The sequence below is a fragment of the Equus caballus genome, chromosome 20 (assembly GCF_041296265.1).
Source record: "Equus caballus isolate H_3958 breed thoroughbred chromosome 20, TB-T2T, whole genome shotgun sequence".
In the NCBI taxonomy this organism is placed as follows: Eukaryota; Metazoa; Chordata; class Mammalia; order Perissodactyla; family Equidae; genus Equus; species Equus caballus.
This window is the reverse complement of record NC_091703.1, coordinates 44,527,106-44,549,982: the sequence shown is the minus strand read 5'-3', so window position 1 is coordinate 44,549,982 and position 22,877 is coordinate 44,527,106. Positions and strand designations below refer to the sequence as shown.

At 38.6% G+C, this 22,877-nt stretch overlaps 2 protein-coding genes across 2 annotated transcripts in view; one reads left to right on the top strand and one right to left on the bottom strand.

Annotated features, from left to right (window-relative positions):
- Positions 1 to 22,877, bottom strand: part of TOMM6 (translocase of outer mitochondrial membrane 6) — a 74,157-nt gene that overhangs the window by 34,878 nt on the left and 16,402 nt on the right. The window lies entirely within an intron of this gene.
- Positions 1 to 22,877, top strand: part of MED20 (mediator complex subunit 20) — an 85,521-nt gene that overhangs the window by 62,443 nt on the left and 201 nt on the right. The gene's annotated exons all lie outside the window — the stretch shown is intronic.

Below are 22,877 nucleotides of genomic sequence, written 5' to 3'. Positions count from 1 at the left end.
TAGTCATTGCAGAATTTCAGAAGATAATTTTCTCTGCTTAATGCAAAGCAGTTCAGTTTATTTATCAAAGTGAAGGAGCTCCACCTAGGATTAAAAATCAACACTGGCAGCTAACATGAGTAAAAGATGCCCAGGAAAGATTTGGGATCAAGTTCTTAGTTTTTCTCTATATCAAGAGCCCTGGGTAAGGAGTGGTAAAAAGTGGTTTGGCTTTTGCCTAAAGGAGCTTGGACTGTGATTCGGAGACCAGATAAACGACCGAAGGCTATGGACAATGGGGCGTTCTTTGAGGCAGAGATTCACTGTGCAGTGGAGTGGTCAGGAAAAGCCTTAGGGAAATGATAGGACCTAAGCTAGGCTTTGAAGGATTAGTTAGAGGAGGCAGGATATTATTGCAAGGAGGTAAAGTGGGTGTTCTCAGGACTTTTGAGGAAACTGTGAGTAGACAGTCTGACTGTTTGGTTGTAAAGAAAGGGTATGAGATAATATTGAAAGCTAGTTTAGGGTCAGATTGTGTGGAATCCTTTTGAAGGTCTAGCTAAGGAACGTGGACTTTATCATACAGGTAGCGGCAAGCTGTTAAAGGTGGTAGTTGTGGGGTGTTTTGGTTTTTCATTTTAATTTGGAGCAGTGGCTAATGTGAAGTATAGATTTAGAAGCTCAGGAGAGCTAGTGGTGAAAGGGAATGATTAGTTCAAAAATAATAGCACGACTTTTTATAGCTATAAGGCAGGTTATCTTGTCTGGAGGTGCCTGTCATACTCTGAGGTCCATCAGTTGCATAAGTAGCACCAATGTATAATAGTCTCTTGGCCAGTCAGCACTGGTGCTTCATACTGCTTTCATAAATTTGAACTATTTGCAAATCTGTTCTGTCTACCCTACTATTGTCTCTCTTTCTACTATTAACTTACTATTTATTTGAATAGTTTCAAAAGTATAAACTAACATGGAATTTCTGCAGGGCTTAAAGTAGACACTAGATTACCAAGACTAACTTTCCCAAGGCTTGGAGACCTGTGATCACTGGGAGGATATATGAGTCTTACTCTGAATTTAGCTGTAGCCACCACTAAAAGAATCCTAAAGAATGCCTAGAAGACATAGCTTTACAGGTAAGTTTTACCAGATTTTCATGGAACAGATAAACCATGGAAAAATTAAACAGTTTCAGAGAAGAGATAAAGAGGCAAAGCTAACCATCTCGTTTTTTGAGGTTAGTGTTTTTGAGGTTAGCAGAATCTTGTTATAAAAACAGAAAAGGACAATAGAAGAGAATGAAAGACTAATCTCACTTCTGAATATGGATATGAAAATTCTAAATAAAATATTAGCAAATTGAATATATCATTGTATTAAAAAAAACATCATGACCAAATAGTTTTTTTAATTATTAAATGCAAGATGGTTCAACATCAGAAAATCCATCATTGATATAAGCCAACATAATAATTTTTAAGGGGAGATGGTCATATGATTTTCTTAATAGGTTCAGATGAAAACAGATGGAATTTAATATTTAGTCTAACTAAAATTTTCTTTTTACCAGCCTAGAAATAAAAGGAACTTCCTTAACTCAAAGTTAACCAAAAACCTTATTTACTTAATGGTAAAACTGTGGACCCATTCCCTCCAAAATTAGGAACAGGGCATGATGCCCACTATCACCTTACTATGCAGTAATGAACTAGAGTTCCTGGCAAATGCCAGAAGACAAGAAAAAGAAATAAAATACAGAAATAGAAAAGAGAGGACAAAGCTGTTGGTATTCGAAGATGATGTGGTTATCCATAGAAAATTCAAGAGAATCCACCAAGTATTAGAGCTAGAACAGTTCAGCAAGTTGCCGAACATCAGATTAGCAAGCTTGTGGTTGAACCATGTGAAATTATCATTTTTGTAGGTCAAAATGGTCAAACATCAGCAGTTTCATAAGATTCAACCTCATAGAAAGATCAGTCACATTGCTGTACACTAGCAACAACCAGTTAATGAATTTATATTTTAAAAGTATCCCACTCACAATAGCCATAAAAAAACCCAAAGGTATCCAGGAAATATCTAAACAAGAAATATATAAGTCTTGTGGAGGAAACATATTGAAAGACCTGAATAAACAGAGAGATACTGTGTTCGTGGATGGGAAGGCTCACTATCATAAAGAGGTTAGCCCCCCAAATAAGTTTTTAAATTCAATGCAATATCAATTTCAAAAGGATTTTTTTGACAATTTTATAAGCTCATTCTAAACTTCATATAGTAAAGTAGAGGCAAAAATGGCTATGACTACTTTGAAAAAGGATTATTGGAGAGAAGGCACCGTAGGCTGGCAAGATTTATAGAACTTGTCTCTGTAGTTATTGGAACAGTGCGGTCATGGTAAAGGGCTAGTCAAATAGGCCAAGTGAACAGAACAGGAAAAAAAATCCAATGTGTTAAAAACCTAAGTGTAAAACTAAAACTTTTAGAAGAAACTATAAGATAGTATCTTTATTACCTTGAGGTAAGAAAGGATTTCATAAAATATAAAATCATAAATTGCATCATATTGCATTAACTGTAAAGCTTATCCACGACAAAGATACCTTAAACAAAAGACAAGCTGTAGACTAAGAAGAGATATTTGCCATGCATCTAGCCAGCAGAGGCCTTGTATCCAGAATATATAAAGAACTCTAATCACTTAATGAGGAAAAGACAGACAGCCCAGTCAAAAAATAGGCAAAAGTGGGGCCGGCCCCTGTGACCGAGTGGTTAAGTTCGCGTGCTCTGCTTTGGTGGCCCAGGGCTTTCCAGTTTGAATCCTGGGTGCAGACCTAGCACCACTCATCAAGCCGTGCTGAGGTGGTGTCCCACAGAACAGAACCAGAAGGACCTACAAGTAGAGTACACAACTATGTACTGGGGGTGCTTTGGGGAGAAGAAGAAGAGAAAAAAAAACAACCCTGGAAGAACCCTTTAAAAAAATAGGCAGGGGCTGGCCCCGTGGCTGAGTGGTTAAGTTCACGCATTCTGCTGCAGGCGGCCCAGTGTTTCATAGGTTCAAATCCTGGGCGCGGACGTGGCACTGCTCATCAAGCCACGCTGAGATGGTGTCCCACATGCCACAACTAGAAGGACCCACAACTAAGAATATACAACTATGTACTGGGGGGCTTTGGGGAGAAAAAGGAAAAAAATACAATCTGAAAAAAAAAATAGGCAAAAGTTAGTTGATCTCTTGGATTATGTAATGCCTATTATTTTGTTTCTGCCAGTATTAGCTATATTCTATTGATAGCACCTTCAAAACAGTTTAGTTCTTATTGGTTCTGGTAAGTTCTTATGCAAGTGGTAGGTATAGTGGTACATGTGTGTTCCGTCAAATCACAGAAGAGAAAATAAAATGGCCAATAGATATAAGAAAAGATGTTCAACCTTAGTCTAGTAATCAATAAAATGCAAACTAAAGCAATGAGATGTCATTTCATATCAGATTGTAAAAATCTAAAATTCTGACAGTGGTCAATCATTTGTTTAAGAGCAAGTTTTGGAATCTATCTCATAACTCAGCGGGTACCAGCATTGTGACCTTGAGAGGTTTCGTAATTTCTCAGTCTGTTTATTCTGTTAAAATGGGGTTAAAAATCACTACCTCATCAAGTTGTCATGAAGAATAAATGATATATTAAGTTTTAGAACAGCGCCTGGATGTAGTAAGTGTTCAATAAATGATAGTTGATTATTGATAATGCAAGTTAATTATAAAAGTACTGAAAAGTATCTGGCCCCAGCCAAATTTTATCAAAATGTCTTCTACTTGGAGAGATCCTAAATAGAGAGCAACCCCTGAAAGGGCCAGCGAGCTAGCTTCGTACTGTGAGCCCTCCCAGGTGACATCACCTTGGCGAAGTCATAAGTAGGGTGTAGACTTTAAAGGTTCAGAGTCTCAATTTTGTGAGAACAATATATGATGATCAGTTTCTTAAGAACTGACTTATGTGGTCAAAATTAGCAGAGTGAAGGTTCATTTACAGTGAGAAACATAACTGTTAAGCATACTAGTACTTGAGTTTGGTGGTTATTGCATTCTCTTCCTGAAGGCAAGCTATGTGGAAAATCAATTTTGGTTTTCTGTGCAAGGAGTCAGTGCAGAGGGAGTCTGCTGAATGGTGTTAGTGACTAATGGTATCAGGTCCTCAAATGATATCACCAGACTCGAGTATAGTCGTGCATTGCTTAACGATGTATATCCTGAGAAATGCGTCATTAGGCGGATTTGTCATTGTGCAAACATCATAGCATATACTTACACAAACCTAGATGGTATAGCCTACTACACACCTAGACTGTGGTACTATTCTTATGGGACCATTGTTGTATATGCAATGCATGACTAGTTGTATTTACCAATTGGGAGACCTGCTTCCCTCAGCCACGTGGGAAGAGCACTGCCTAATTATTGCTCTGAGGATGTCCCTTCCTACTGCTTCCAGTCTATGATCAAGCTGACAGTCTTTGACAGTCATATTCTCCCTGGCTGACGGAAGTTATACCTGAGTTATAATGATTGGGTTTGAGGGGCTCCCCAGAACTCTGCAGTCACTCAGACCTCGGGGTTTTGGTATTTTTAACAGATGCATTATTGTGTCCACTACATTTTTTTTCTTTCAAACTTCAGTCTCAGAAGATAAAGCCTTATCTGCTATTTTGGAGACATTTTATATCATTGCCATGTACAAACACAAAGTGATAATTCCTTATTTCTTGAACCTGCTCAATGATATCAACACCTTAATGGTCCTGCCCCCTTTCCATTAAGGTCCAGGTCATATCTGGAATAATTCTATGAGATATTTTCTTTACTGGCAGACTCAAAAGCTGGCTTCTTAGAATTAGTAATGCATTAAATGGTCCCTTAGAGGTCTGTTGGTTGGTCTCTTTGAATATGTAATGTCTATTACTTTGCTTCAGCCAATATTAGATATGATGTTTTTTACTGATAGTTCCCTCAAAGCAGTTTAGTTCTTAGTAGTTCTGGTAAGCTCTTCTGTGAGTGGTAGGTATAGTGATGATGATATGTATGTTTTGATAAATTGGCTGTGGCTGAGTTAGGTGGTTTGATGGGGACTTTATTTGCCCTTCACTACAGGCTTAGTGACCATTAACTTAAAAGTAACAAACTGAAGTTTACTGAGAAGTCAGGCTCAGACAACGCATGTTCATGAACAAAAGGTTTACCTTTAGAATAATTACTTTTGTAGTTGTTCATACATATTGCTAGCTATGCCTAATGAATTACATATATACCTTCTCTCATCACACCTCACTGATAGTATAATTTGATGGGTATATACAATGTTCAGCACAGTTACCACAAGCAACGTGGAAGGGATGCTGGAAAAAAATTAGCAAGTCAGTGAGACTTATTTTTTGAGTTCTCATATATTTTTTTTTAGGGACCTCTCTTCTTGGTGTCCATTACCCCTTAAGGCTCAAGTCTTCCTTCTGTGGAGTCTCAGGCAGTGATTCATACTTTCCTCTCCCTCGTTGAGAGTTTCTTTCTTGCTGCTTTTACCTATATAGTATCCTGTCCCTCGGAGCTCTGCTTTCTACTTCCTCCTCTGATAAATTAATCTGCATTAGTTACTAGCAGTTGATTAGGTTTGTGTTTCCCTTATAAGATTCTATATTTGCCTTTAATAGGGAAGTCAATGTCTTAATCCAGAAGGTGGGACTCTGGCAGGCCAGGAAGGTTGATAACTTTAAAACAGAAGCGGAAGTGTCTGGATTTGTGTGATTTGAACTACACAAAGTGCATTGCCTGGGTGTGCACTGGCTCTCTTTTCTCTTTTGCCTGCTCTCTGTAGTTGAGTTCCCAGAAGTACTTCTGCTTTATTCTTATACGAGAGATGAGGGTTCATGCACAGTTCAAGTCTTTGAAATGCCTTCTATGCCTTATTTGAAAGAAGGCCCCTTTTATATTTTTGCCACACAGCACATTCTCTTGGACCTGTAAGTATTCACTGGGCATTACCCCAGTGGAGACGGAGCTGAGACTGATTCTGCTTCTTAATTCAACTGCATTTCATGGTGCTGTGTGTTTGTTTTTAACATCTTAATTGGACTTTTACTGTCCTTGCACTGTGATGCTATTAAACACAATTTTTAAAGACCTAAGAAAAATAGATAATATTAGAAAAACCCTTTAATTTGCTTTGGAAAAACAGTGATTTTTCTCATTTTAATATAGAAGTGTCCTCTAATTTCTTGTTTAAGAATATTTTATTATGAATACCTTGTTAGATGAAACTATCTGGATAAAATCAAGGCCAAAGAGTCAGTCACTCGAAGCTGCTCAATTAGCCAGCCTGACTTTAGGCACTGTGGAGGCAAAAAGAACTGTTTTCAGAATGAGCGACAAGGTGGCCAAGTCAGCCAGTATTTTGGTTAGAGTCAATGACTTTCAGAGTGCAGTTACATGGCCATCTCTTTTGAGCCCTCATCAGAACGACTCTGAAGTAGATATTATTGCTCCTCAATTTTACAGACTGAGCAAGTGAGGCTTATAGGGGACCTTTTGTTCTTGGAATGGTGTGGAGGAGAGGTCTTCCACCATTCAGCTGATTCCCTTCACCATCCTCTAACACACACACACTCACACCCTCACTCACACTCCTTCAGAGAGGTTAGTTGGGTGTTGAGAGGTATCTTTTGCTGACCAGTAAACTGGAGTAATGTTAGGAGCTATTCCATGAAGGAAAGGAAGATCTCTTGAGAGTTAGGAATGAAAAGTCTGCCCACGGAATTCACGTCTCTGGAGAGTTTTTGGTAGTGGCCCCTGGGGAAGTAGAGTAGAAATTACCTTGCCATCTTGGTTGATAGGAAATTTCAAATGATTGACACTTAACCAAATGAGGCTCTGCTATATTGCCACTCTGCAGTAAGCCGAAGAAGTCTGCACTTTGCTGGTCATAAGCATATGGAAAAGGAGCTGGGGCGGGGTTCCTTTTGCAATGGTTAGTGCTACTGGAAGATAATTCCTTAGGTTCTCCAGACACCATAAATACCATCAGGCAGCGTATCTCTAAATCTTATTTTCTAATGAAAACATAATAAACCATATATGCTCTGTGCTTATCTTTAGTCATCTTGCTGATGTATGAATTTTTAAGACTGTTTCAAGACTGTTTAAGACTGTTTCTTAAAAATAGATAATACATGATTTTTTCCCCCAAAAAGGTACAAAGATTGATGACTGAATCTCTTTTCTATCTCCACTCCCCAGTTTGGCCCCACAGGGCATGTGGTGTTACCAGTTTCTTGTTTATCCTCTTAATTTTATATGAGAGAGAGAAAAACATTGTGTGTAGTTTTTTAGAGTCATGATGGCATATTATCTACACCATTCTGCCCCTTTGCTTTTTCACATACTGTATTTTGAATGGTTATACACTCAGGCCTGCCTCTTGAAAAAGCAAAACAAAGCAAAAGACAACTAACTGGTGGCTTCTGGTCTATGGCCAGTTTACAATTTATTTAACCTGCTGTCTGTTAAAGTGCCTGAGTGCTCTCTTTGTAGCTTCCAGTTTTCTCTTTTTGTATGTAAGGAACAAATGCCCCTTTGTGTTTGGTCTCTTCTCTTTGGACATTTGTCTTCTTTGCTCTTGAAATAAAGTGCTTAGAAGTTGTGTCTTTATTCATGCCAAATATGATGGGCCTCCATCCTGACAGATGTGCTTTGGTGTATTGTTGGGGAAGGCACCGGACCAAATGTACTGCTCTCATTTTAAGAAACAGGACATCAGCAGGATGGGATTCCCATTTCTTAGACCAACCACTGAAATAACCAACACTGGCATCTAATCACTATCATCCATTTGTAAATTCTAGTCAGATTTATTTCCTCTTCACAAAAATTGTTCCTTTTTTCCCTCTGCAGGCAGTTCCTAATGTATTTATGTGTCTTCCATACAAATGGCCATGTGTGGAAAGCCTTCTCCAGCCATGTGGGGAAAGTGGGAGGAGGAAGATTCCCCATTTCACTGCCTAGGCTGCAGCTGGGAAAGCAGTTCTTGTCATTTCGGGTTGAAACTTTGAATTAATTTTCTCAGAATAATACATTTGGTTGGTAGCTTCCATAGTAGTAGCACTAGTATTCTAGTATTATACTGTAGATACACAATGGGCTCAACAGGCTTTTTAACTGGATCAAGTGCTATTCATAACATTGTTTCTATGAGAAAACATATTCCACAGTGTCAACTGGAAAATAACCTGTTGGTCAAAGAGCACTTTATAGGGAATGCTACTGTGAACCTCTTATTACATCATGTCGGGAAAGCATGTAGTGCCTTGTTGTCCTGCTTTCAGTGTAAAAATTGATCAGTGTCAGGAGTCAGGTATTGTCAGCCTTATCCATCCATTATGAAGTTTCCTTTTATCTAGTAATTTAAGGAGCTGCTGCCTAGGTCTGTTAATTCATTAGGGGTAAATTAGTCACTTGTGTATGTGTCTGGCTGTGTAATTTTTAACAGTTGTATTGAGGTGTAGTTTACATACAATAAACTGCACATATTTAAAAGGCACAATTCAAAAAGTTTTGACATATATATACACACACATATGTATACATTTTTGATAACTGCCTAGCTGCTGTACAGAACGTAGTGTTTAGAGGCATACTGCAGGATTGCCTCCTGTGGTCAGATTTTTTTTTTTCAGTTATTTTATTGAGGTCATATTGGTTTATAACTATGTAATTTCAGGTATACATTATTATCTATCAGTTTCTATATAAACTGCATCATTTTCAACACCAACAGTCTAATTTTTATCTGTCAACATACATATGTGCCCCTTTACCTCTTTCCCCCACCCCTTCCCCTCTAGTAACCACTAATCTGTTCTCTTTGTCCATGTGTTTATCTTCCACATATGAGTGAAATCATACAGTATTTGTCTTTCTCTATCTGACTTATTTCACTTAACATAATACCTCAAGGTCCATCCATGTTTTTGCAAATGGGACAGTTTTGTCTTTTTTTATAGGTGAGTAGTATTCTGTTGTATAGATATGCCACATCTTCCTTATCTGTTCATCAGTTGATGGGTACTAGGGTGGCTTTCACGTCTTGGCTACTGTGAATAATGCTGCAGTGAACTAGAGGTGCATAAATCTCTTTGAATTGTTGATTTCATGTTCTTTGGATAAATACCCAGTAGTGGGATAGCTGGATCGTATGTAATTTCTATTTTTAATTTTTTGAGAAATCTCCAGACTGTTTTCCGTAGTGGCTGTACCAGTTTGCATTCCCACCAGCAGTGTATGAGGGTTCCCTTTTCTCCACATCCTCTCCAACATTTGTTATTTTTTGACAGGTGTAAGATGATATCTCATTGTAGTTTTGATTTGCTTTTTCCTAATAGTTAGTGATGTTGAACATCTTTTCATGTGTTTATTGGCCATCTGTATATCTTCTTTAGAAAAATGTCTGTTCATGTCCTCTGCCCATTTTTTGATCGGGTTGTTTAGTTTTTTGTTGTTGAGTTGTATGAGTTCTTGATATATTTTGGAGATTAACCCCTTGTCAGATAAATGATTTGCAAATATTTTCTCCCAGTTGTTGGGTTGTCTTTTCATGTTGTTCAGGGTTTCCTTTGCCTTGCAGAAGCTTTTTAGTCTGATGTAGTCCCATTTGTTTATTTTTTCTTTTGTTTCCCTTGCCTGAGTAGACATGGCATTCAAAAAGATGCCGCTAAGACCAATGTCAAAGAGTATACTACCTGTATTTTCTTCTAGGAGTTTTATGGTTTCAGGTCTTACATTCAAGGCTTTAATCCATTTTGAGTTAATTTTTGTGTATGGCGAAAGATAATGGTCTACTTTCATTCTTTTGCATGTGGCTGTCCAGTTTTCCCAACACCATTTACTGAAGAGACTTTCCTTTCTCCATTGTATATTCTTGGCTCCTTTGTCGAAGATTAGCTGTGCATAGATGTGTGGTTTTATTTCTGGGCTTTCAGTTCTGTTCCATTGATCTATGTGTGTGTTTTTGTACCAGTACCATACTGTTTTGGTTACTGTAGCTTTGTAGTGTGTTTTGAAGTCAGGGATTGTGATGTCTCCAGCTTTGTACTTTTTTCTCAGTATTGCTTTGGTATTCGGGTCTTGCATTGTTCCATATAAATTTTAGGATTCTTGTTCTGTTTCTGTGAAGAATGTCATTGGGATTCTGATTGGGATTGCATTGAATCTGTAGATTGCTTTAAGTAATATGGACATTTTAACTGTGTTTATTCTTCCAATCCATGAGCATGGAATATTTTTCCATTTCTTTATGTCTTCTTCAATTTCTTTCAGTAATGTCTTATAGGTTTCAGTATATAGATCTTTCACCTCCTTGGTTAAATTTATTCCTAAATATTTTATTCTTTTTGATACGATTGTAAATGGGATTGTATTCTTGACTTCTCTTTCTGCTACTTTGCTATGAGTATGTAGAAATGCAACTGATTTTTGTAAGTTGATTTCGTACCCTGCCACTTTGCTGTAGTTGTTGATTATTTCTCATAGTTTTCTGGTGGATTCTTTATGGTTTTCTATATATAGAATTTTGTCATCTGCAAATAGTGAGAGTTTCATTTCTTCCTTCAGTTTGGATACCTTTTATTTCTATTTCTTACCAATTGCTGTGGCCAAAACCTCCAGTACTATATTGAATAGGAGTGGCGAGAGTGGGCATCCTTGTCTTGTTCCTGTTTGCAGAGGATGGCTTTCAGTTCTTCACCATTAAGTATGATGTTGGCTGTGAGTTTGTCATATATGGTTTTTATTATTTGAGGTCCTTTCCTTCTATACCCATTTTATTGAGAGTTTTTTTTTTTTTTTTATCACAAATGGATGTTGGATCTTGTCAAATGCTTTCCGTGCATTTATTGAGATGATCATTTGGTTTCATTTTGGGTTTTTTTTGAGGAAGATTAGCACTTAGCTAATATCTGCCACCAGTCCTCCTCTTTTTGCTGAGGAAGACTGGCCCTGAGCTAACATCTGTGCCCATTTTCCTCTACTTTATATCTGGGACACCTGCCACAGCATGACTTGATAAGCAATGGGTAGGTCTGTGCCTGGGATCCCAACCAGTGAACCCTGGGCCGCCGAAGCAGAGCATGCAAATTTAACCACTGTGCCACCAGGCTGGCCCCGATCATGTGGTTTTAATCCTTCGGTTTGTTACTATGGTTTATCACATTGATTGATTTGCAGATGTTGAACCATCCCTGTGTCCCTGGTATAAATCCCACTTGATCATGGTGAATGATCCTTTTAATGTATTGCTGTATTCACTTTACCGATATGTTTTTGAAGATTTTTGCATGTGTTCATCAGTGATATTGACCTGTAATTTTCCTTCTTTGTGTTGTCCTTGTTTGGTTTTGGTATCAGGGTAATGTTGGCCTCATAGAATGAGTTAGGAAGTGTTCCATCTTCTTCAATTTGGGGGAATAGTTTGAGAAGGATAAGTATTAAATCTTCTTTGAATGTTTGGTAGACTTCTCCTGAAAAACCATCTGGTCCTGGACTTTTGTTTTCTGGGAGGTTCTTGATTACTGTTTCAATCTCTTTACTTGTGATTGGTCTATTCAGATTCTCTATTTCTTCTTGATTCAGTTTGGGAGGCTGTATGAGTCTAAGAATTTGTCCATTTCTTCTAGGTTATTCATTTTGTTGGCATATAGTTTTTCATGATATTCTCTTATAATCCTTTGTATTCCTGTGGTATCTGTTGTAATTTTTCTTCTTTCATTTCTAATTTTATTTATGTGATCCTTCTCTCTTTTTTCCCCAGTGAGTCTCGCTAAGAGTTTGTCAATTTTGTTTATCTTCTCAACCAGCTCTTAGTTTCATTGATCCTTTCTACTGTTTTTTTGTTTTTTTTAGTCTCTATTTCATTTATTTCTGCTCTAATTTTTATTCTTTTCCTCCTTTTGCTGACTTTGGGCTTTGTTCTTCTTTTTCTAGTTCTATTAGGTGTAGTTTAAGATGACTTATTTGAGATTTTTCTTATTTATCGAGGTGGGCCTGTATAGCTATAAATTTCCCTCTTAGAACTACTTTTGCAGCCTCCCATAAGAGTTGATATGTTATATTTTCATTTTCATTTGTCTCCAGTTATTTTTTTATTTCTCCTTTGATTTCCTCATTGATCCAATGGTTGTTCAGTAGCATGTTGTTTAGTCTCCACATATTTGTGACTTTCCCAGCTTTCTCTTGTAGTTGATTTCTAGTTTCATAGCATTGTGGTTGGAAAAGTTGCTTGATATGATTTCAGTCATCTTAAATTTATTGAGGCTTGCCTTATTTTCCAACATGTGGCCTATATTTGAGAATGTTCCATGTGCGCTTGAGAAGAATGTATATTCTTCTGTTTGGGGATGGAATGTTCTATATATATCTGTTAAGTCCATCTACTCTAGTGTTTCATTTAAGGCCACTGTTCCCTTGTTGACTTTTTGTCTGGATACTCTATTCATTGATGTAAGTGGGGTGTTGAAGTCCTCTACTATTACTGTGTTGCTGTCAATTTCTCCCTTCAGGTCTGTTAGTAGTTGCTTTATATACTTGGTGCTCCTGTGTTAGGTGCATATATATTCATAAGTGTTATTTCCTCTTGGTGGGATGTCCCTTTTATCATTATATACTGCTCCTCTTTGTCTCTCACTGTCTTTTTTTATCTTGAAGTTTGCCTTGTCTGATATAAGTATGGCAACACTTGCTTTGTTTTGCTTGCCATTTGCTTGGAGGATTGTTTTCCATCTCTTCATTCTGAGCTTGTATTTGTCTTTGGAGCTGAAATGTGTTTCCTGGAGGCAGCATATTGTTGGGTCTTGTTTGTTGTTTTTGTGTGTGTGAGGAAGATTGGCCCTGAGCTAACATCCATTGCCAATCTACCTCTTTGTGCTGAGGAAGATTAGCCCTGAGCTAACATCTGTGCCTATCTTCTTCTATTTTGTATATGGCATGCCACCACAGTATGGCTTGATGAGCAATGCTAGGTCCATGCCCAGGATCCGAACATGTGAACCCCAGGACACTGAAGTGGAGTGTGTGAACTTAACCACTACTCCAGTGGGCCGGCCCCTGTTGGGTCTTGTTTTTAATCCATCCAGTCGGTCTGTGTCTCTTGATTAGAGAATTAAATCTATTTACGTTTAGAGTGATTATTGATATATGAGGGCTTAATGCTGCCATTTTATCTCTTGTTTTCTGGTTGTTGTTTATTTCCATTGTTTCTCTTCCCCTGTATTTCTCACTACCATTTCAGTTTGGTTGTTTTCTGTAATCGCTTTCTCAGTTTTTTTTTTTTTTTATTTATCATTTATGGCTCTGTTCTGATTCTTTGCTTAGTGGTTACCATGAAGTGTGTATAAAAGATCTCATAGATGAAATTGTCCATCTTCTGATAGCCTCTTGTCTCCATTAGCCTAAGTATGAAGACTTGTGACCTATCCTCTTCCCCTTCTGAGTTATTGTTGTCACAGATTGTTCTTTTTTGTGTTGTTTGTGACTAAATTGAAATGTTTATAGTTATTTTTGATGCTTTCCTTCTCTTTGTGTTCTATGTTACAATTTTTTGCTAACCTGTTCTGATAGAGAGCTGAAATTTTCTGATCTTGTCTATCTAATTATCTCCTTGCTCAAAGCTTTGTAAACCTTTGTCTTTTTGTTTCATGTAGGAGGGCTTTCTTCATCTTTCCTTACAGGGAGGTCTAGTGGCAGTCAACTCCTTCAGCTTTTGTTTATCTGGGGAAGCTTTTATTTCTCCATCATATCTGAAGAATAGTTTCGCTGGATAGACTATTCTTGGCTGAAAGTTTTTGTCTTTCACGATTTTGAATATATCATTCTGTTCTCTCCTAGCCTGTAAGGTTTCTGCTGAGAAATCCGCTGAAAGCCTGATAGGGGTTACTTTGTAGGTTATTTCCTTCTGCCTTGCTGCCCTTAATATTTTTTCTTTTCATTGACTGTTGCCAGTTTTAATACTGTATGCTTTGGAGAAGGTCTTTTTGCATTGATGTAATTAGGACTTCTATTGGCTTCATATACTAGTAAGTCCAGTTCCTTCCCCAGGTTTGGGAAATTTTCAGATATTATTTCTTTGAATAAGCTCTCTGCTCCTTTCTCCCTCTTGAATACCTATAATTCTTATGTTGTATTTCCTAATTGAGTTGGATATTTCTTGAAGAATTTCTTCACTTTTTAAAAATCTTAGTTCTCTCTCCTTCTTCACCTGAAGCATTTCTATATTTCTATCCCCTAAATCACTAATTCTGTCCTCTATAATGTCAGCTCTATTTTTTATGGATTCTAGATTATTTTTTATCTCATTAATTGTGTTCTTCAAATCCAGAATTTCTGTTTGTTTGTTTGTTTTAGAGTTTCAGTCTCTTTGGTGAAGTATTCCTTCTGCTCATTAATTTTATTCCTGAGTTCACTGAACTGTCTTTCTGAGTTTTATTGTAACTTGTTGAGTTTCTTTATGATAACTACTCTGAATTCTCTGTCACTTTGATTGTAAATTGGATTCTGGAGACTTATCATTTTCTTTCTGCTCTTAAGTGTTAATGAGGTTCTTCATGGTGATTGATGAAGTGATCCTTTGCTGGCGCATTTGTTGTAGTATCAGGTCACAGATTCCACCTGCCACCACTGGAGCAGGGGCAGGAGCTGTCTTTTGATTCTGCCCCATCTGCCAGAAGTTGTGCCAGTAGGGCATCTCTGCGTTTGTGCACTGGCTGCAGTCACTTGGCAGGTCAGGCATGCACGTGCAGGTGGGACCTCTGTGCTCCAGTGGTGGGTCACTCTGGTGCAGGACCAGTGTGCTTAGCAGGGGACTGGCTGAGCTGGTGCTCTAGGCAGGAGGGGAAGGGTGCTTTCTTTTGTGTGTGGCCAGCTCTGCTCTTGCTGGTGCTTGGCCAAACTGCTGCACTTGGTGGGGGCTTCTTCATGGAGACTAAGCCTTGTCACTTGGTGGGGAGCATTCCCATTGCCAGGCTACTGCAGCACAGTGGGTGCTCCTGCGGGCTGGGCTACAACTCTGAAAGTATTTGCATAGGCTGGGCTGCCGATGCCTCCTCTTACAGTCAGGCTGGCTGCTGTATGAAGACTTGTGACCTAGGTTGCTGCCGCCAGGGAGGGGGAGGGGTGCACTCACTCAGTTCCACTGCCTCCTGGGGGTCCAGTCCACTCAGCTTCAGATGCACAGCTGTGTAGATCTCTCAGATCTCCTGTTGTGCTGTGCAAGGAATCATCTACTGGTTAATGAATGTCCATTTAGTTGTAACTTAAAGGGGAGAGACTAAGCGGACAACTCATGCCACCATGATTCTGACATCACTCTCCGAATTTGTGGAGTTTTTCCTGTGGTCAGGATTTTGAAGGGTAAACCCTGATTCTCTCAGTGGTAGTGATAGAATTTTTCATATGTCAATGGAGTAGAAGAGGAAGCCTTTAGTCTGGACCTTACTTTAACACTAGCTTGTCAGGGAGATCATGCTGTTAAAACAATACTGGTTTGTAGCAGGTAGGCTCCTTTGACCTGGAAGCAGCAAAACTACTAAGCTCTGAAGAAGACCTGTTTAATCTTACAAAGCCTACCTGGTTATCCTCCACTCTTGGCTGCCACTTCTCTGCACAGAGTCAGAGACAGCATTTCTAAGAGAGAGAGAGTGAGAGTGTGTGTGTGTGTGTGTGTGTTCTCCCAGTGTATTCAGAATTCCTCTGAATTTAATATGAGACGTTTTCTCTGGCCACCCTGCCTCCAGTCTGCTGTCCTCCTGGAAAAGGGGTTAAGTTTTAGGCACAGACCTCTTTGGCAAGAGTATTAGGTTAATGAATCAAAAAGTCCAATCCCTTGAAGACCAGCTAGCTTAGCTTTGTTCCACAGGTGGCATCTCCTTAACGCCCATCAGTCATCTTACATATCTTGATCACCAGGAGACCTGAATGAAACAGTGTGTATAGCCCAGCGCATGATCCTCACTGCTGCCAAACAAACAAAAAAGTTCAGAACGTGTTTGTTAGCTTTATGTTGCAAACATCATGAATAGTAGTATACCATAATGCAGCTATCAGAAGGTGAAAATTCAACCCGAGACTGAGTCTCTGCAATGAAATGGAAAGATTTTATACTCAAAAGTACTTGTGGGACTCTGTGAATATACTAAAAATTATTGAGTTGAACACTTTAAATGAGTGAATTTTATAGTACGTAAACTATATCTCAACAACGTGGTTTAAAAAAGTATTTGTAAGAATTAAAATACATTATCTAATAGAAATGATACTTGATGTTCTAGGAATAGATGAAATCATTGAGACCTGAGCCAAGGATAGAACCTTAAGGAATGCCTACACCTCAAGGAAGAGAGACGCATGTGAAAACAGAGAAGGTGTGATTATAGATATAGGAAGAAAACTGGAAGAGGAACAGTAGCCTAAAATGCAGGAGGGAACGTGTGTGCAGTGTCAAGTACAGAATAGATGTGGATGGGAACTGAGAAAAGGTTAATGAACTTAGCTGTAAGGAAATTGCTGATGACCTTTGAGAAATAGTTTCAATGAAACGAAGGTGTTAAGGAGTGAGTTGTGAGGGAGCTGAAGCTGCATATTAGTCTTCCAGAAATAAAGTAGAGCCTAAAAATAATGTCAAGCCTAGTCTAGAGGCAGGGCAAACATCTGTCTGTCTGTATCTGTCTCTCTCTCTTTAGACAGGAGAGACTTGGCCATATTTGTAACTAGAGAGGAAGGAGGCAAACAAAAGAAAGCACTGACTGAAGGTACAGAGGGCTTAGACGCAATTCTGGGTCTTACTTAAGTTAGAGAAGTTGGTATTCGATGCAGACCAAAGCATTTGTACTGAGCTGGTTGTTCTGTCTTTGGCATGACCCCTTCCTTGGGCAAACCAGGGTTGTTTGCCAGGCCCACCTCCCTAGATGAACTCTACTCCTTTTTCATTGAAGAAAGCAGATCCAGATGCAAGTGAGAGAGTCATCATCATGTGAACATGGTCTTAAATCTGCTGTAACCCATGACTAGACAAACTCATTCTTGAACATCAGCACTTGATTACTGACCCCAAATGAGTGATAGCACACCTCACAGGGCTCCTGCACACCCAGCTCACCAGTATACCATTGCCTGTGGCCAGGAGCTGCTGCTTAAGTGGCCATTCCAGCTCCTCAGGTCAGAGAGCTAAAGAACACGTTTATTCAGAGCTTCCGAACCCCTCTCAGAGAATTCAGGCTCTCCAGGGGTCTCTGAGCTACGCTCTGACCTGTAGGTTATCCCTCATCCACCCATCCACTCCCACATTCAGGGAGAATGGTAACGAAGGGGAAAAGGGAAAGCCAGCAGCCTGTGAGGACACTCCACCCATTTAGCCGTCTCATCCCACACACACTGCCCTTAGCAAAGGATTCTGAATAGTTTCCTTCCCTATCTCACCTTCTCAGTCTCTGCCCCTACTTTTTGTTTTTATTATTATTTTGTGTTTATTTTTGTTTTGTTTTTATTTTAGCCATAATATAAAAATTCAAAAGGTTAGTTTCATTGTAATTATAATACAGCCTTTTAAAGCTCTACATAGTACTCTAGAATATATCATTCTTCCCTTTTGGATTATTAATTGCATCTTAATGTGATTTCTACCTTGTTTTTTTAAATCTGTCTTAATTGTATATTGATATTAAATTATATTTTCCCATATTTCTTGGAAATAAAATGTTAGCCAAATTGAAAATACATTTTTAACACTTGTTATTTGTAAAAATGTATTCACTCTATCTCTTCACGCAGTTTGCAGGTTTTGTGGCACATGTAATTTAGGGTACGTTTAGTAAGTCGAAGGGTTAAAATACCCTGCGCTGTCGCATATGGCAGTGAGCAGAATCGCAGATGTTGATGATACCACGTAATTAGTATTCTTTTATGTAAATGAAGGCTGTCAGCATGTTACCATAGTGTCTAGTCTCTCTGAAGCTGGAATTTATGCCACTTGGTCTCACCAAGACCAGGCAGGATTATTCCACCGTCGTTAGTTAAGAATTGAGAAGAAATCAATACGATGAGAGAGAGAGAAGAAATGGAAATCTCTCCAAAAGAAATTCTCTTTATCTTTTTCCTATTTTGTTTTTGTTGATTTCCTCCCCAGAAATTTTATTTCTGGTGATGTAGTTATGCATTTAGGATCAGCTGTGAAATTTGCTATTTGAGAATAATTGGAATGGTCCAGTTAAAAGACAAATCGTATTTTCAAACTATAGGTTTTGGAAAGATGATTGTAATGTTCAGTCATCTCTCTCCTACAAAGACTTTGTTAAAAATGATGTGATAAATCTAGAAGTTTCTCATCAGAACAAAAGACAAGAATTGAAAAGATTTCATTACCTTCTTTTAATTTAATATTTAGTGCTATTAACTATAGTAGAATGCTTTTAAATGTTACGGTTTTTAGCTCCAGTTGATTCACAGTTTTTAAATAAAACTATGGTAATTAAAGAAGCAAAGGCTAATATTTTGTCAGGTTTCCTTTTCCCGCATGCAGATCGATCCAGAGTGTGTAGGACATCTATTTAAAGAGGCTGATTCACTTAATGATGGCGAACTGTTAGGGCACATTGTGCTGTTTCCCAGTTACACTGCAAGTTTCTCTCTTTTGGATATTGGGTGCCTGTCACACTGGATCATCTGTGTTTTAAATGGAAATGTTAGGACTATGATGACTTTGGGGAATTATGAAGGAAAAGAGGTAGATGTCAAAAAAATGTAAAATAGAGTTCTTCTTTATGCCTATGGGTCTTAGGCTTTGTTCTTACGTAAAGTGGTCAGAATGTGTAGGAGAGGTGAATTGAACACATTGTCTTTCTTGAACTGAGTATACCTGAGATTGTGTTCTCTTTAGTCTATAGTTTGTGTGTTGGTTAAGATGGCTTTTCTTTTGTGTCACTTTTGGGTGATTTCCATTTCATGATCAGATAGGTTTTTCTGCTGGAGAAGTTAGTCTGCGTAGCTTAACTCAGTGTGGTGAGGTGCAGAGTAGCCTGTGTCTTCCTGAATGGATTTACTCTGCCATATGGCAGGTTAGTGAGTCGCCACGACAGATTTGTAATGGGAAAAGGGCTGTGCAGGAAAGGATGTGCGTGATCAGCAGATTTATAGATCAGAAAATGAAATCGGAAGAGAGAATTTCCAGAGTGCCCTTTCTGTTTGACAGCTCTCCCTGGAGAGTGTGTGGAATGGTTTTTTAGTGTTCTTCTATTTTGGCTTTTGGTTGTTCCAGCATATTTTTTCTAGCACAGGAATTGATTTTGTAAGGCATCATGTTCTGGGTGTTGTGTTGCTATATTCCTGTTCACAGAAATATTCTCTCTCTGTAGGATTTGAAGCTGTGCTGTGTTTCATTTAAGATCTCAGTAGCAATTAAATTCCTGAAGACACATCAAGGCTCCTATTGGCTAAAATGAGGATTTGCCGGGTTTTAAGTGAGAAGAAGAGGCTATTCAGATATGATTCACTGAGTACTGAATCCTTTGAAGGAAAGAAAATGAAAAACCAAGTGAGCTAAAGATACTGTGTCCTAGTGTGTTTATTTAAGTCTGTGCTATCTAATACTGCAGCCACTAGCCACATGTGGTGACTTAAATTAATTAAAACTAAATAAAATTAAAAGTTCAGTCCCTTAGTCTCACTAGCCGCATTTCACGTACTCAAAAGGCACATGTGGCTAGTTAATACAGTATTGGATAACACAGATAAAGAATATTTCCATCGTTACAGAAAGTTCTATTGGACAGTGTTGGTCTAAGTGGAAGATTTGAGAAATAAAATTCTTTCTTTGATTTCTATGAGTTCTTCATCCATATATAATTTACTGGGTTTGTGCAGTGGTTCTAAAGTTTTAATGTACAGATGAATCATCTGCTGAGCTTGTTCAAAATGGAGATTTTAGACCCTTCCCCAGACTCTGATTCCTCAGATTTGGACTTGTGACCAGAAATCTGTATATATAATAAGTATTCCAGGGAATTCTGATGTTGGTAGGTGGTTCAGGAATTACATTTTGAAAAATGTTAAGTTAGAAACTTGGAGATTGCCTATCTTTTGATTCCCCCACCCCAACCCCACTTCATTCTTTCATTACTGACTTTCTTTTGTGTCATCAGTAATTGATTGTAAGCATCATGTGTCCCCAACTTGAATTCTTGACTGGTAATAAATAGCAAAAAGAAAATTCATTTATTTACCATTTCATCTTTTTAATGTATGCATGTTTTAATTTGGCTATGCCCTATGAAAAGTAAACAGAAATGGTTATTTCACTACCATTCCAGACTGTGTAGGTAGGTAATTCTGACAGAATTCCTTTTTTTTTTTTTGAGGAAGATTAGCCCTGAGCTAACATCTGCTGCCAATCCTCCTCTTTTTGCTGAGGAAGACTGGCCCTCAGCTAACACCCATGCCCATCTTCCTCTACTTTATATGTGGATGCCTACCACAGCATGGCTTGATGAGCAGTGCCATGTCCACACCCAGGATCCCAACCAGCAAACCCTGGGCCACCGAAGTGGAACATGCGAACTTGACCACTGCACCATCGGGCTGGCCCCATGACAGAACACCTTTAACCACTAAGAGTTGAGAACCCAGAAGTCGTGGAATTAATGAAGTCAAGAAAAAGAAGTACAACATATGATCTCCTCTCTGAAGGAGATATATCTAGTTAGGAAATGGATAAATATATCCAGAGAAATCACTTAAAGGGCACCTAGCAACAAGTCAGTAATTAGAAAAATAATATAGTAGAAACTAGATCTTGACAGTACTCAAAGGAAAAGTATGACCTGAGTTGATTGAAGATAATCTAAGTTGCTTTCCTTTGTAAGATTTGAGGGTTTCTTATTGGGACATGGTCTCTGCATCTGGAATGGGCAATAAAAGATGGGAAAGATCCTAATTTGATCCTGTGATATATTTGTGGGTTTTGGCAGTAGGGCCAGGCCATGAATGGCATTTGGAAAACCAACTAAAGGGACTACTCAGAGTGCATTGGATTTAGAATTTTTCTGGGTGATTCCCCCATGATCATGGAACTGCATTTGCTCACAGAAATGAAAGTGCAGAAGAAATGGAGGTGAAGGAAGTTCACTTTATAAGAGGAACTACCTTTAGGGAATTTCAAATTCTGATATTGAAAAAAAGACCTGTCAAGGTCCCAAAGAATAAAAAATTTTCTTTTAAAATAGTTGTCTAGCCTCTTTCCTTTAGAGAAATTGTCCATTGGGATTCTCTGATAAATAATATTGAAGAAACAGTGTTAGGAAGACAAAGAAAAAGAAAGAAAGAAAGAAAGCTCAGTATGTTACCAGTGTTTTAAAAAGCATTTTCACATAGATCATCTGGAAGATTAGCTTTTTTCCTTTTGTCTTGGGACTTTGGTTAAATACTATAACACCAATACCCCTGCCACCTCTTGTCCTGAGTCAGATCTGTCTAATTCTGTACTTACTTTTCAGTCTGTGCTAGTACTGCAGCCACTAGCCACATCCGGTGATTTAAATTAATTAAAACTAAATAAAATTAAAAGTTCAGTCCCTCAGTCTCACTAGCCACATTTCAGGTACTCAATAGGCACATGTGGCTAGTTAGTACAGTGTTGGATAGCGCAAATAAAGAATATTTCCATCACTGTAGAAAGTTCTATTGGACAGTGTTGGTCTAAGTGGAAGATTTGAGAAATAAAATGCTTTCTCTGAAGGTAAAAGTTTGCCCACCCTTGCTACAAGATGTAAATGTTCTTTTCAAAAAGACACATTGTCTTAGTCCCTCAGGGTTGCTATAACAAAAATACCATAGACTGGGCGGCTTATAAACAACAAACATTGATGTCTCACAGTTGTGGAGGCAGGGACGTCCAAGATCAGGGCACCAGATTCCATGTCTGCTACGGACTTTCTGGTTCATACCGATCCATACAGCTGGCTTTTCTCTGTGTCCTCACATGGCAAAGGGCACTAATCCCTCTGAGGGCTCATCCCATGAAGGTCAACCCATTCACGATCTAATCACCTCCCAAAGGCCCCACCTCCTAATACCACACCCTTAACTTTGGGGGTTAAGATTTTCTCATAGGCATTTGAGGTGGGGTGCCACACAAACATTCAGACCAAAGCAGACATATAAAATGTTACTTAGATCGAGGCTCACAGTCACCTCCTTAGCCAGCTTCTTTGGACTCAAGATGATAAAAACGATACAGTGTACTGCAGAGGACTTTCTCTTTCTTACCTCTACCGTATCCTGTCCTCTCTGCTTTGAAATACATTGAAACCGACCTAAGATTGCCTTTTTGAGAGTCTTCATCTCTTGAATTCGAAGCACTATCTATGTCTCTCCTCCCCTTTCCTCTGCCCTGTCCCTTTCTGCATACAACTAGGATCTTGGTCAGTATGAGACATTGGGGTTTCACTTCCAGGCACCGTCAATTCAGAGATGGTTCAGAATACAAGTTCTTTCCCCGGGTGGCCAGTTGGGTGCGATGTGAAATAAGGGTAATGACATTTCCTAAGGAATACAAATCAGCCTAACATAAAAATTAGTTGATATTCAAGAATTACAACAGGCTTAGAAAAGTAAACGGACTTTCTGGTTCATACCGATCCATACAGCTGGCTTTTCTCTGTGTCCTCACATGGCAAAGGGCACTAATCCCTCTGAGGGCTAAGGCCCCCCCGTACAGTATTTTATGATTCTTCCTTTTTAAGGAATTTAACTGTCCCTCTGTAATTCTATCTATACCAAATTTGCTTTTCTTTTAACTTCCTTCCAAAGGAACCAA